The sequence below is a fragment of the Mesocricetus auratus genome, unplaced genomic scaffold, assembly GCF_017639785.1.
Source record: "Mesocricetus auratus isolate SY011 unplaced genomic scaffold, BCM_Maur_2.0 Super-Scaffold_100691, whole genome shotgun sequence".
NCBI classification, from domain to species: domain Eukaryota; kingdom Metazoa; phylum Chordata; class Mammalia; order Rodentia; family Cricetidae; genus Mesocricetus; species Mesocricetus auratus.
In genome coordinates, this window is record NW_024429267.1 from 50737695 (window position 1) to 50753173 (window position 15479).

At 45.6% G+C, this 15479-nt stretch overlaps 1 long non-coding RNA gene across 1 annotated transcript in view; it reads right to left on the reverse strand.

The window, feature by feature from the left end:
- Window positions 1-957: 957 nt before the first annotated feature.
- The window catches only part of LOC106021533, a 44426-nt gene continuing 29904 nt past the window's right edge, over window positions 958-15479 (reverse strand). The window contains exons 3-5 of the long non-coding RNA XR_001196781.3: window positions 2883-3040; window positions 2040-2260; window positions 958-1874 (exon numbers count right to left, since the gene is read on the reverse strand). This is a non-coding gene — a long non-coding RNA (uncharacterized LOC106021533). The remainder of the gene's footprint in view (window positions 1875-2039; window positions 2261-2882; window positions 3041-15479) is intronic.

Genomic DNA, 15479 nt, shown 5'->3' on the forward strand with positions numbered 1-15479 from the left:
AAAGTGTCTCTGTCTCTCTGTCTTTGTCTCTGTCTCTCTCTGTCTCTGTGTGTGTCTCTCTCTGTGTCTCTCTCTGTGTCTGTCTGTGTGTGTCTCTCTCTGTCTCTGTGTGTGTGTCTCTCTCTCTGCTTACGGATCAGAGTGTAGCTCTCAGCTACTGCTCCAGTGTCTACTGCATGCTACCACGATCCCAGCCATGACGATAGTGGATGAAACCTCTGAAACTATAAGCAACCCTCCAATTAAGTGCTTTGCTTTATAAGAGCTGCCTTGGTCATAGTTCTCTTCACAGGAGTTGTACAGTGACTAAGACACTGTTCTTCAATCCACAACAGAGGGCGGGAGAAGTCAGAGTGTGACGGCAGCACAGGCTAGCAGCAGGAGCAAGGACAGGCATGTCCAGCAGCGAGAAACAAGGTAAGCAGGCAGGCACCACTTCCTCCTAGGACCCCTTTGTACCTGGGTCACCTGCTGGGCTGGGCGTGCTATCCACTCTGAGGAAGGGTCCTCTTCTCAGCTAACCCTTCATAGACACACCCTCACAAATGTGCCTAGAGCTGTGTCTCTTGACTGGTTCCAGATTCCCATCAACATGACATCAAGACTAGCCACCACATGTGACAAAGAACAAGCATGTACAAAAAAGTCAACAAAATGAGTGTGTTGACAGCCACATCAAGAGGACCTGAGAATGGCACTCTGAATCCTTGACACTCCACAGAGGGACATCATGAAGTCATGCAGTGTGGATGGAGCCTTAAAGACGACACGTGATTCTTTAAGTCCATGTATCATCTAAGATATGAAATTGGAAAACTTCCCAGACAGCTAAGACCTCTTCATTTTTGTTGCTTCGGCTATTAGGCAAATCACTTTGGGATTTATTTCACCAAATCTAATGGCAAGGAAAGACACGAAAGTGAAGTCACTGAAATAAACAACCTCATTAAGCTCAGAATCAATTAAATGTGTATTAATCTTTTTAAGGACACAAATAGTACATTAATAAAAGTGAAATGAGTTTGGGGGATTATACACACACACAAAAGCAAGACGCTTGAAACACTTGGCATGGCATTATAATATCCTGAACCGGTAGGTAAGTATCTCTTTTTAAATCTTGTGTTAAGACTACTAAATGGTCTTTCCTTGGACAAGTCCCATATATCAGATTGAAAGTGACCCAGTTTTTACATATGAGCTATGATATCCTTCTATCTAGGCTTTGTCATTACAAGGTGACAGAGATAAGAATGTGATCTATAAACCAAGCTTTAAAAAAGCAACCTCTGAGTTGACTGAAGAAGGACTCAGCTTCAGGGAGAATCTGGTATGAAGAAAGACAGCCAAATCCACGGGCCAAGTCTTAAGCTCTCAGTACCAGAAGAGTCTGTTGCCATCAACTTCCAGAACTTTGTAATATATTTCTTTGACTGGTATATAGAGTGCCTCGTAGGCACTGTGTTGGATTCTAGTCACCCTCTTACCTGCTAGCATTAAAAATCTATTGAACTTGTTTAAGGCGAGAGTGGGCCTCATGTAGGAAGAGAGTTTCCATTAGGTGACCAAAATGCTTCTCTGAACTAATCACTTATCTGCTGTCTTAGTTACTTTTCTCACTGCCGTGACAAAATACCCAACAAAAGCAACCTAAGGGAGAAAAAGTGGATTTGGGCTCACGATTCCAGTGGGTACAATCCATCAGGGTGGGGAGATATGGTGGATATGAGGCAGCTGGTCACATCACAGGCGGAAGCGGAGAGCCATGAATGCTTGTTTGCAGTTGCTCTCTCCTCTTTATCCAGCTCATGACCCCAGCCCATGGCATGCTGGTACCCACTGAGGGTGGTTCCATCCATCTCAGTTAACCTAATCTAGAAGAAAACCCAGGCATGAAAAAAGAAAACTGTCATTTGGAGGACATATGAAATGTGTCCTGTCACCAACATTCAACACCATGGCAATCCCACAGTGTCCTCCTTGTGAAGGACACATTTGGAGAAAGTGGAGCCAAGATTGAAAAGGCAGCCACCACTTACCTCTTGGTTCCACAGATAGCCTGTGGGTCAGAGAAGGTCTGAGAACTACATGAGGTTGCACTGGACATCCTGTTGGCACCGATGATGTCTCCTTGGCTTATAACTAAGCTTGAGCTGGAAGATCTCTCTAGATGTTGTCACAATGTGACCTGCACAGCTCTGATTCCTCCCAAACATCCCAGAACAGTGAGATGCCTCTGGTCCAACTTTTGCTTCGATTCCTCAGGGGAAAAAAAGCCAGTGATAACAAACATTTGACAAGCTTTTCAGCACCAGATCTAGAGCTGAAACCCAGGTCACTCAGACCTCATTAGGCTCTCCAATCCTAAATGATCTATGAGGCAGTCCCCAGGCTGCAGTATTACTCCTAGTGCTGTGACTGAACTCAACAGACCCACTGAGCTAAAGCCATTCACTCCAAACATTCACCTTGGCCAGACAGGACCCAGTCTAAGTGAGGCTCATGTTTAAAAAAGAGATTCCATCAGGAAAATATGGACTAGGAAGTACCAGCAACAACTACCAACAGACAGAGCCCGTCCTTTGCCCCAGATAATTCCTTCCAAGAGCTGAAGACCCATGCTCCAATTCACACCTTCCTGCGTTGGGGTAGTTTTCAGAGCCACAATTCCATTCTAATCTTTGCAGATTCCTCCATGGGAAGTGGTTGGAGCGGAGAGCAATATTAGCTGATGATCTGGAATTAGACTGACTCCTAGGGTGTCGAATGCACTTTATTAAACCAGAGATAATGAATTCCACAGAGAGCTCAAGAAGGGAAGGAAAAAATAAGCCCAGTGTCAAAATATACCTCATTTCACGAGAGACAAAAAGAAAGTTCACCTTTGAAAGGGTGTGGTTCCCCTTGTGAAGAGGACTCCAGAAGCTGCCTGACTGGGAGCAGTTGCTTCCAACCATCTCCTGCACGCAGAGTTTTGTCTTTTCAAATGCCTTTTGACTTTTGAGACCCACCTATCCTTGTCGCCTTGGTCATCAATAATCTGCATGGAAAGGTGAATAAAGATTGGTTACTGAGGAATTGTCCATTGCACAGTAGGAGCTATGCATCACCCATAATATGGACTGTCCCCTGCTTAGAAGTTAATGAAGAGGGATAGTGCTCAGTGACTTCACGCCTTATCTAAAATTCAGCAGTCGTGGCTCCAAGACAGCTGAAAGTTCTTTGGCACTTGTCCTCTGAGAAAGTGAGACTAATTCCCCTCCTGTTCAAAGCAGGTCGTGCTCTGGGCTCCACTTGAAGCAAGAGAAACAGGCAGATGTGAGGCTCTGTGACTTTTGAGAGCTGCTCATAAGAAGGATGGTTCCCACCAGGCATGTCCACACATACCCTTAATCCCAGCACTCTGAGGCAGACACAGGTGCCTCTCTGTGAGCTAGAGGCCAGCCTAGTCTACATAGCAAGTTCCGGGCCAGCCAGGGTTACATAGTAAAACCATGCCCCTGTTAAGTTCTGACTGTCTTGCCTTACTAACTCAGAGAAAAGCCAGCTGCCCTGTCATGATGGCACACACTCAAACAACTCATGCTATCCATGACCTCTACAGAGAGGAGGCAGGCTCCCTCCAACAGCCAGCACCACCGAATTACCAGCCCCATGAAGGAAACTTCACTCCTGGTCCAGCTTCCCATGACCTAGGAGCTACCCAGCTTGATCACTTCTCAGCTCTTGACCCCTGGGAATCATACAAGAGGGTGTTTACTGTGTCAGGACACAATTTAAGACCACTTGCACCAAGGTAGTAGATGGTTTAAAAACATAAGCCTGATTCATTCTCTTCTGAAGATGATGACTACATCTAAGATGAGAAGGCTGGAAGATACTGGACACAGAACAGACAAGATGAAGGAATGGGAGAAAGAGACAGAGAAATGTAGCAAGCAGACCTCTCCTCCCACTCCGGATATTTCTCCTGTTTCTCTGGATTTCTCCACTCATTTATCAATACATTCTTATTCCCATGGTCGCTAGCTTTATCTCATCACTTGGATGGGAGGCTTTTTTTAAAGATTTATTGTGGTTGCACAATCATGATACATGGGACTGGGATGAGGTAGATTCATTTTATTGGGGAGAAATCACTTACATGAGAAACCGATAACCCAGGGTCAGCACTCTGAGCATCCAGTCTCAGCTGCCCTCTGGAACCCCGAGAGAGTAAGCCTATCCTCACCTCAGGCCTAAATCCCACACGCCCCCATAGGTACCTGTGGCCACACCCAAATGGGCATAGTCAGAGCCACAGGCACCTAGTAAGATCTCTCACTACAATTTTTTTTATTTTTAATTACATGTATGTATATATCTGTATCTGAGAGTGTGTGTGTACATGCACAGACACACATATAAGTGCAGTAGCTCACAGAGGCAGGGAAGTAGCTGGCAGGCAGGAAGCCACAGTATTCTTAGAGATAGACTAGTCTTTACCTTTTAGTGGTCCTCAGTAGACCACGGTGTCAGGGTATTCACATCTTCACCCCTACTACACTGTCTCTAAACTTGATCATGTGACTACATCTGTCTACTAAGACATTACCAAGCCTGATGCAAATGGTACTCAACACACAATCACATATTCACTCTTCAGAATTCAGCTGCCATGGTTTGAGTTGGTTTTGTTTTGTATGTATTGTGTGTGTGTGTGTATTTATGTGCACATCTGTATATGTGCAGCTGCACATATGTATGCATGTATGTATGTATGTAAAGGCCTGAGGACAACCTCAGCTGTCATTCCTTTAGGACCATCCACCTTGTTCTTTGAGACAGAGTCTGCTGAGAAGTCAAGGGTTGCTGCTTAGTGAACCCCAGGGGTCCTGTCTCCAGTTCTCCCAGCATTGAGATTACAGAAGCACACAGCCATGCCTAATCCAGGTCCGCTTGGCTGCAAAGCAAGCACTTCACCAACTAAGCCACCTCGCCAGCTTCAGCTGTCACGTTCTGAGGATGTCCAACAGGAAACACCAACTTCCCCCTAGCGAATAAAGGCATTTTGGACCCAGTAGCCATCCTAGGACTCTGGCTGACTCCAGTGACACCTAATGGGTCAAACTATGGACCCTTAAGAGATAATTTATTGTGACTGTCTATAAAATTACCATATCAAATTGCATTCCAAAGGCCATGCAATTTGCTCAACTGTGGCTTTAAAGGGCCCACAGTTGGAGTGAGCTAATTTTAAACCAATGTCTTCCTATTACTGCCTGCCAAATCACGAGGGTTAGTGCACAGGAGGTAGTATCGCAGACTCCTAGGGGTCCCGGCAGATGCTCTGAATGGCACAGACATCAAGGCTGGCTTTTTTCTCATCCTGATTCTGCCTCTGACCTCATTCTGCCTTGTGTTCCCTCTGTCCCTCTGTATCTCTTCCTAAGACTCTCACCTGCCTGTTGTCACTCAAGGCAACAGACCTGGAACCCTGGCATAACCCATCTTCTTTCCCAGGATAGAAGTCTGGACACAAGGCACACCACACAGCTGTGTAAAAATTACTCATTGATCCTTGGTTTCTCTCTCTCTCTGCAGATTGGAAATCAGTGTGTCTCAAGGTAATGCTGAGAAGACCAGCTTAGAGAGACACAAAGCCCCAGTCAGGACTGAGCCTAGCCTTACTGGAAAAATAAGTTCTCTTGTTTTCCTTCTCCCTATTTAACCAATTTCTCTTGTCAACTTGACTAGATCTAGGATGAACTAATAGGCAAACCCAGTGGGAACACCTGTGAGGATTTATTTTGTTCAGTTTAACTGAAGTATGAAGACCCAACCTAGACGTGATTGGCATCTTCCAGTGGCAGCCCAGATAGAAGGAAATAGATAGAGATGCAAATGCTTTCTGCTTGCTTACTTTCATGTCTCACCAGCAAGTTCATCTGCTCTGCTGCGGCGGCTGCTGTTATTGATGATGGTGGTGGTGGTGATGATTGTGGTAATGACACTAACAACAATAAGAATAATGTCATTCTTCTCTGCCATGAAACCCATCTTTTTTACTTTCCAAGCTAGACAAAGACCAATGACCTTCAACACTAAACTACTGAGGCATCCAACTTCACAGACTGCACAACTAACAGCTTCTCAACTGCTCCAGTGAGCAAGCAGTCATTGTTGAACTACCTAGACCAATCTAATTCCTCTTAATATACCACGCTATTAGTTGTGTTTCTCTAGAGAACCTTGAACACACAGCTCTTTTGTAGTATTATCTTTGTGTTCCAGTCTCTACCAATAGTGACTCCCTAGGTCAGTTCCTCTGCACCTCACTAGAACCAGGGGCAAGAAAGCTGTAGCTCTCCATGAAGCAACACAGGAATTTCTCATTGAGTTTAAGATGGCAAAACCATTCTGGACCCTATCCCTATCTCAAGGAAAATTAAGTGTGACTGTTTTTATGACACCCCCCCCAGGATACCAGTAAGTAGAAGTCTTCATTCATTCAAAAAGTAGAAGACATTTTATGCCCAAAAATAATGGCAACAATAGGAAAAGAGGAGAAATGCAGTAAGAAACACACTCACGATGATCTATATTATGAATTTATATGTATACTCATATCTCAGCAGGCCCTGCAGAGTTACAGATGAGCTCATTAAAATGCTTGTGTTTTTAGCAATGATGTTTATTGAAACCATTTCATAACTATCCAAATTGGGGTTTGTTTTCAGCTATGATGTTATGCTACCTGGAATATTCTGACCTAAATTATTTATGGACCTAAGAATAGATTTCCTCCTCCCGTCACTGACTTCATAGATAGATCTCGGGATATGGAAAGTTTTGGTGAGCTCTTACAGTGCTGACGAGGCTCTCGTGCATTTCCTGTACTTGTTAGGAGTGGTAGAGGCCTGTGGAGGGCCAAGAGTAGGAGCTGACTTATCCCCTCTAGTGAGCTACTGCTTCATATGGAACCCACAACATGGACGATTCTCAGTAAGTTCTGTGAAATGAGTGGCAGCTGGTGTTGCTGATGGTGCTTCCCATGGCAACCCCCAGAAAAATCATAAGCCTCCAGCCTCTAAAGAGGATAAGGCTGGAGCTCAAAAAGGTTTCCAAACTGACCCAGGCCAGCTAATTAGAGACCTGGGATGTTCTCACTTGAGTTCTCTGCTTCCCAGCCCAGGTGTTTCTGCGTGGCATCCTACAGGAGCAAACATATATACGTCTGGAAAATGCAGAAAGTCAGCAGCCCCTGAAACCACTACAGCAAAGGTGGAGAAGCAGCAGAATCCTTGAAGCCAGCTCACAAAGACAAAGAAGAAGTCATTATCCTGATTCTCCATCCATACAAAGAACTCCCCAAGCAGTACACTGCATCAAAGCTGGAGAAAACAAGGTATTTCAAACTAAAAGATATTCAGTACCAAATGCTAACACTCACCAAACGGGGGAGGGCTGGAGAGACAGGAGATATAAGCAAGCTGTAAGGCCACTGAATTCAGAAATACACCAAGGAGGTGTGGTCCAGGTGTCACACTGCTCCTGCTACAGCAATCTTGCCTATGAAGTCCAGCTGCCACGGGAGGCTTCTAAGTGCATTTTTATGGCTTTGCTGGTCATGACCACTCAAACAAAGCTAAGCAGCAGGAAACTAGACTTAGGATCTCTTTCAAGCCTAGCCTTGCTTGATTGCACCTAACTAACAGAACCAACTTCTCAACACCTTGCCTGAAAGAGAGTCCTGGGATGATGATGTATATCCATTTTCCAACCTCCATCCTTAGAAGGAGGGTGGAGTGTCAGCTCCCAGGACTGATGGTATCTACCATAGTCCACATCCTGTCAGCTCCCAAGACCACCTGACCGTATCCACCACAGTTCACAACCTTACATCCTAGCTTGCCTTTCACAGAAATTTTAACAGCCAACCAACAGCAACATACTGGATATGATGCACTGTGACCTGTGCGGACAAATTTGTTTTCCCCTTCCTCAAAACAAGATAGCCAGTGTCCCATAAGCCACTGAGAAATTGTCATTCACTTTCTACTTCTGCTCTATTTCAACCTAAAACCCTGTAAAAGCTTTAGTTTACCAGAGACAACTTTAAACATAGGAGAAAGAAAGACTAAAGGAAAGGAAGAGATGTGCTACTGTTCTACAAAAGGAACACAGCAATGAAATGACCCCTAAGGACATTCTGCTCGGCCATCACCAGAGAAGTTTCCTCCTGCAGTAGATGGGAGCTAACACAGAGACCCGCACATGGACTATGCACAGATAGTAAGAGCCTTGGGAACCCCTGCTCCTAAATGGGACAAACCCCTCCCCTCAGGGCAGAAGAGGAGGCAGAGAGATTGCAGGAACCACGAGGGATGAATGACAAGAACCAGTGTCTTCCGGATATAACAGGACGGATGCACATAATTCACAGAGACTGGAGCAGCACACACAGGGCCTGCACAGCTCCAGGACAGATGGGGCCCCAGTGCTGAGAGAGAGAAAGCGGACATGGGCTCCCACTCCTAACGAGAAGTCACCTGTGATTGGCATCTATTTGCAAAGGAAAGATCCATCCACTCTAATGAACTCTCTCTGGGTATAATACTCACACTCAAGGGCAGGTCCCATGCCCAGCTGTAGATGACCAACACAAAATGAACTCAATGGTACTGTTGTAGATTCTTTTTGCCTCACATTGCTTTGTTTGGGCATTTTCATCTTACTGATTTCCTGCATATGTATTATGGTTTCCAGTTTAGTGTTTTTATGGATTTGGAGTGTGTGTGTGTGCGTCTGTATGTGTGTGTCTGTGTGTGTGTGTCTGTATGTGTGTGTCTGTGTGTGTGTCTGTGTATGTGTCTGCATGTGTGTGTCTATGTGTCTCACCCCAAAGTACCTCTTCCCAAGCCTTCATGCCTGAAGTTCAACTGTGTGTAGATCCTCTTTTTTTTTTAATAAAATCTCTTTACTCAAAATTTTTCTATCAAGAAACAGATTCTATGGAAAGAGACAGAGATGGCTCAAAGGTTAAGAGCACTGGCTGCTCTTCCAAATAAGCTGACTTCCATTCCCAGCACCCACATGGCAGCTTGCCATCATCTTCTGTAACTCCAGTTCCAGATTAGACAACACCCTTTTCCGGCCTCCTTAAGCACCGCACCATGTGCTGCACAGACAAAACACCTATGCACATAAAATGATAAAATAATGTTCCAACTTAAAGAAACAGATTCTAGGGCTAGAGATGTAACTCAGTTGGCTGACTACTTGCCTAGCATGCACCAAGCTTGAGATTTGAACCTATACACTGGCATGATGGCACATATCTATAATCTTAGCACTGAGGGTGGTGGAGACAGAAGAATCAGGAGTGGAAGGTCACTCTTAGCTACATAGCAAGCTCAAGGGCAGCCTGGACTACCTACAAGAGAGAGAGAGAGAGAGACAGAGACAGAGACACAGAGAGAGACAGAGAGAGGGAGACAGAGAGGGAGGGAGGAAGAGAGGGAGGGAGGAAGAGAGGGAGGGAGGGAGGGAGGGAGGGAGGGAGGGAGGGAGGGAGGGAGGGAGGGAGGGAGGGAAGGAGGGAAGGAAGGAGGGAAGGAAGGAAGGAGAGAAAGGATAAGGCTTCCAAAAAGCTTTTATTTCATTGTAATGGGAATTCTTTGCTTCCTAAAATTAAAACTGAAAAATGAGCAGGTCAACGCCTCAGAGACGATTTTACACTACAAAACCGAGGAGCAGAGTGGTGTGGCTGCATGACCTTTTGGGGCAGTTGCCCAGGAGTGGAATAATAGATGTCAGGAGGATGTGAGGGCAAAAGAGAAATCTTTCCCTTTATTTCCCTGGAGAAGGCAGTCAGAAGCCAGAAATGAAAGGTGACAAGCTCAGGTGTAAAGTGGCAGATTAGCTTTGTTCTAGGGATCCAGTAGGACTGGGAGATTCACAGAGTGACAGCCGGAGGCCAGTGTCTGGTACCAAGTGTCAGCTAGAGTTCTTGCTATGTCAACAGCAGACTCTGGGGAGAAACTTGCAGCTGGGACACAGATGAGAACAAAGAATCCAGCAGGCTGGGGTCTCATGGGTCCTCTCATTTGGAAAATTCAACACTCACTCTGAGGTTGATCAGAAACTCACCACCACCACCACTGAAGGTCGGAAATGCAGCCAGCTCTCTACTCTTTCCACCCCTGGTCCCAATCTATGGAGACCTCTGCAGGACACAGCAATCCCAAAGCTTTCCCCCTTGGGACTCCAGTTGGTCCGGGTTCTATTCAACATCTTCCCTAGGTTGTCTCTGCACTGCCCCCTACCTGGATCATGTAAATACCTGTGTATAAAATACAGCAGCACATATATGCTCCCTTCCAGAGCCCAGCTCTGTCACGTTTCCACACCACTGTCTTAAGTGGCATTCCTCCACCTGTACTCCCTAAGTCCTTCTCTAAACCACATCCAGTTGTTCTAGAAATGTAACAAAGGAGATGGCTCAGTTGGTAGAGTGACTGTCACACAAGCCCAAGGACCTGAGTTTGGATCCCCAATACCTACAGAGAAGCTAATTATAAAGTCTAAGGTTCCAAGAGGACAGGACAGGAGAGCAGCCAGCCTAGCTGAACCAGTGAGCTCCAAGCTCAGTGAGAGACCTTGCCTCAAAACCTAAGGTGGAGAGAGATGGGAGAAGACATTTGACATTGACTCTGGCCTCCACAAGCACATATACATACATACACACATGCACACATACACACATGAATACATGCATGCATACACACACGCGCGCGCGTGCGCAGGGGGGTGGGGGTGGGGTGGGAGTCCAGAAGTGGTTTTGGACACCTGAAATCTCATCACAGAGGCAGGGGGAATGCTTGAGGCATTCTTGGGTCACACACAGTAAATTCCAGGCTAGCCTAGGCTATATGTGGGTCACACACAGTAACACAGTAAATTCCAGGCTAGCCTAGGCTATATGTTACAAGACCCGTCTCAGCCAAAAGGAGAAGAAAGAAGGAGGAAGAGGAGAGAGGAAAAAGAAACAACGGAAGAGACCCATGCCCAAATCTACTTTGCTTCTTTTGACAGAGCCAGTATGAGAACCAGTCTATGGCAGGCGAATTAGGCCACTACTTAATGGCCTGGAATTCCAATTAAAGGAAGGAGCCATAACAGACTTTATGAGGCTGCCTGATGGTAGGGAGGAACGTCTGACCCAGTCTCAGATCCCAGAATGGCTACCTTAAGAGGGAAAGCAATTGCCCATCAGATTTGCCGTGGGTGAGGAAGTCATAAACTACAGGGAGACTGAGCTCGTTAAAATGGTAATGTTCCCATCCCCGCTATGGGTGTGCTCCTGGACACCTCAGAAATGAAATTTGGAGCATCAGGAAGCCAAGCATTTCCTCCCCTCACTCAATCTAATTGTCATTTTATGCACTGAAGCATATAGAGGGCCCCAAATCCGGACTCTACTCCGGAGGACATGCCATGCCACAGATACCAGCAGGCATGGACTTTCGACTAAGGTTACTAGGTAGGAATATGGGGAAGAAGTCAGAAAGCCTGAGTCACACTGGAACCATCCTGATTCCTTTGAAACACTTAGAAATGCCCCCCAAGAAAGCCACACAATGTGTATTTTGGAGGCTAGGGGAAGGCAGGATGGTGGACAAGCCACTGATATGGAGGTGCCAAGGCTCACCTTCGGGAAATCCTGAAGGGCCAGCCAAAGGCAGAGCCCCTGTAGAACCCAGCTGGACTGTGAGTTACAACTGTGTTACAGGTCAGCTTTTTGTCTGCCAAGGTGTCATCTAACTCTGTATCCTAGAACTGATCTTCTGGGCAGGCATGCGCTCAAGATTATAGACAAAGCATGGGGTTGAGCAAGAAATGTAGACCAAAGAAAGTGTAAAGTTAGTATCTCTCTCTCTCTCTCTCTCTCTCTCTCTCACACACACACACACACACACACACACACACACACACACACACAATAACCCCATTATCAAATGAATAGCCAAAGGTAGAGGTCATTCTTGACTTCTTCAAACCCACCATTTAGTCACTCATTCAACAAGTATTTATTGATTCCCCTGTGCACTAGACATTGTACCAAGTGCAGGCCACATATGTGTGAGTGCCCAGAAGGCCAGTGGTGCATCAGATCCCCTGGAGCTGGAGTCACAGGCAGCTGTGAGCCAGCAAACATGGCTGCTGGAAACTAAACTCAGGTCCTTTGCAAGAGTAACAAGTCCTCACTGCTGAGCCTTCTCTCTAACCCTCCGAAAATATTCCAAATGTAAATAATAAGAAAAAATCATCAATTCAAGAGTGGGGAAACACAGAAGGAGTTGGAGGAGAGGCTGAGTGGAAATAATATGAATATAGTACTGTGCATGAAATTCTCAAAATAAAAGTACATAATTTTCCCTCTTCATTTCTTTGATATTTATATTTGTAATACCATTATATTCCAAATCCTCTAGGTTTTCACTCTAAAACTAAACATCCTGAAAGATCAATACCCACATTTCTATTCACTGGTTACTAGCTCAGCTCCAGGTAGTGCTGTCTTTAATTTCCAGATGCTAATGAGGTAGATTCCAGAGAAAAATGCTGCTAAAGGATCCCTCAGGGCCCAGGGAGGATTGAGGTTCTTCAGGTCACCTAAAGTTTCACTGTGTTTGGAAAAATTAGACAGCTGAGTCACCTCTGATACACAGTACAAGTGGGTCAAGACTGTGCCCATGGCAGTGACAGCACCACGCCTGTGCCCACAGCAGTGGCAGCACCACGCCTGTGCCCACAGCAGTGGCAGCACCACGCCTGTGCCCACAGCAGTGGTGCCCATGGCACCATGGCATCTGCAGCAGCCTCGTCATATTCGAAGTGGCAATTTTGCTTGTACTTGGATGTGATGCGTTGAAACAATTTCTAGTTTGTCTCCTACTTTATTTTGTTATTGTTTACTTCAGTTTCCTGGTTGCTGTACATGTAATAGTATTAAAACAGAGCTTTGTACTTACATATACTTGAGAAAATTACAAGGAACATGTTTCAGTCAACGTTAACAGACCGAGGCTCTTTCACCAAAAGACAAGGCTGGTGGCCAGCAAAACATCCCAGAGGGTGGAGGTGCCCGTTGCCAAGCCTGTCAACCTGAGTTTGATTTCTGGGGCCCACGGGGAGGAAGGAGAGAAGTTCCAAAGGTTGTCCTCTGACATCCACAGTGACATACACACATGTACACAGACACACACACACTAAGTAAACAGTAATAAAAGGCATTTTAAAACGTCAGGTCGGAGGCTGCCATAAACGATGGAGGTGGAAGATGCTTGGGACCATCTTCTCACAGCCTCTGTGGCTGCTGACCTGGCAAACCCATGCTTCTCACGGGCCTGCTAGCAGACCTATAGTGTTACAAAGTAAGTATACAAAATATACTACAGTATTACAAAACAAGAAATTAGCGCTGAGAAAACAGTTCAGCCTGTAAAGCCCTTGCCTCACATGCTTAAGGACCTGAGTTTGCACCCCAGAACCCAAGAAGAAAAGAAAAAAGAAAGAGGTGTGGTCACATACAGCTGTAATCCCAGAGCTGTGGTGGTGCACACAGGCATTGACCAGCATTGACCAGCCAGCCTAGCCTCACTAACGAGTCCCAGACCAGTTAGAAACCATCTGAAATGGTTTGAAAAAATAATGAACAGTGCCTGGAGAACAATACCCCCCACAGGCACATGCACGCACATGCACACACATGCACATACAAACAGAAAGAAGACAGCTCTGTTGCTCTCCACCTCAAAATCTAGTGTTGGAGAGAAAATAGGACACCCACAATGCAGTGTGTTTCTGCGCTTCTGAAACATGAAGCCAAGTGCACCAGGCCCACTCGACTGAACTCAGGGTGGACTTTGACCACAGCCTATTTCTCAGGAGAGCCATGACTCCACACTAACTCAGGGTGAAAGGTGAGCTGGTCCCAATGTTAGCCCACACACTGCATGCATGGGTTTTTTTGTCTTTTTAAAATTAGTATCTGGCAGGTCACATTGCATGAATTCAACATGTACTACACAATGTTCGGACATGTGTATATACTGCAGAATACCAATCTAGTTAATTAACAAACTCATTACATCACACACTACAAGGCAACCACAGTTTCTTGTGATTTATTCTATTCTTGAAAAGTATGAAGAGATTGGGATACTTACCTGTCCCACAAAAGACAGTAGACAAGGCCTGTGAGGGATACAGAGGTGGGACACAGGTCCTTCAAGGCCAAGACAGTCTACACTGTGGGTAGAAATATTCATATGTCCACCTTATAAACCTACTACAGTGGGGGGTGAGTTATTGCTGTTGCAGGCCAGGAAGCCAGCTCCCAGGACTGCTCCCAGGGTAGTGAAAAGAATGCCTTCTCAGAGCAGCGAGGAACTTAGAAAATATCTCTTCTCTATCTTTGGGCTAGACTCTTCTATCTGAGGGCAAATAAAGAAACACACACTTTCTGGTGTTAACTTAAGAAAAAAATGAACAATCACACACTTTCCTGATGGCAACCTTCTCTTCTGCGCCAGCTCAAATCATCTCTGTCTTGACAATCTCTATACACAGTTACACCTTTACATACAGTTACACATCTCTTTACATACATGTATCTCTCTCCTGCACTGCCATACATCTCTACACACAGTTGCAGCTCTTTACACAGCCATATACTTCTTCCTCCACATACATCTCTCTACATACATGTCTCTTGCGCACAGCTACATGTGTATCTCTCTCTACCCGCTCAGCTACACCTCTCCACGCTTCTCTTTTTCTCTGCACATTCAGCTACATCTCTCTTTCAGTACACACGCCTCCTCTCACATTTCTCCCCTACTTCTCTCTCCAGCTTCTCCAGCAAGGCCTCTGGACAAACAGGAATCACATTTTCAGGGTCACGCAGCACTTCTTGAGTAAACAATAAGAAACAGAGCCAAACTGATCACACGGTTTCTCTCCGGCTAGGGAGGCTGCGCTGACCAGAAGTGGTGAGAAAGTAAGCATGTAGCTCTGAGCGGTCAGGATTCCCAGACAGAAAGGGACACTGAAATTCAGGACTTGAACAAAAAACAGTTAGTTGGCTGAGCCTTGAGGTTAGGGAATAGGTAGAGAAAGTCCATCGCTGAGAAAGCTGTGACTGCTAACATTGCCTCATGCTCTGACCTTGAATCAGCAATAAACACCTGGGAATTGACCTCATGTATTTGTCTCTAGGGGCAACCAGATATTCATCTCCAGGGACAACCAGTTTGCTTTGAAATTAGCTGTCATTATAACTGAGAATGCTATTACTTTCCTATGAGTAACGAAAAATACCCTAGTTTTATTTGTATTCATCAGAATTACACAATTAAGCAGAATCATCTTAATGTGTGCCCAGTAGGTGGAGTATTTGCAGGAGATAAGCCCATGAGAAGTGGGGGAAATGC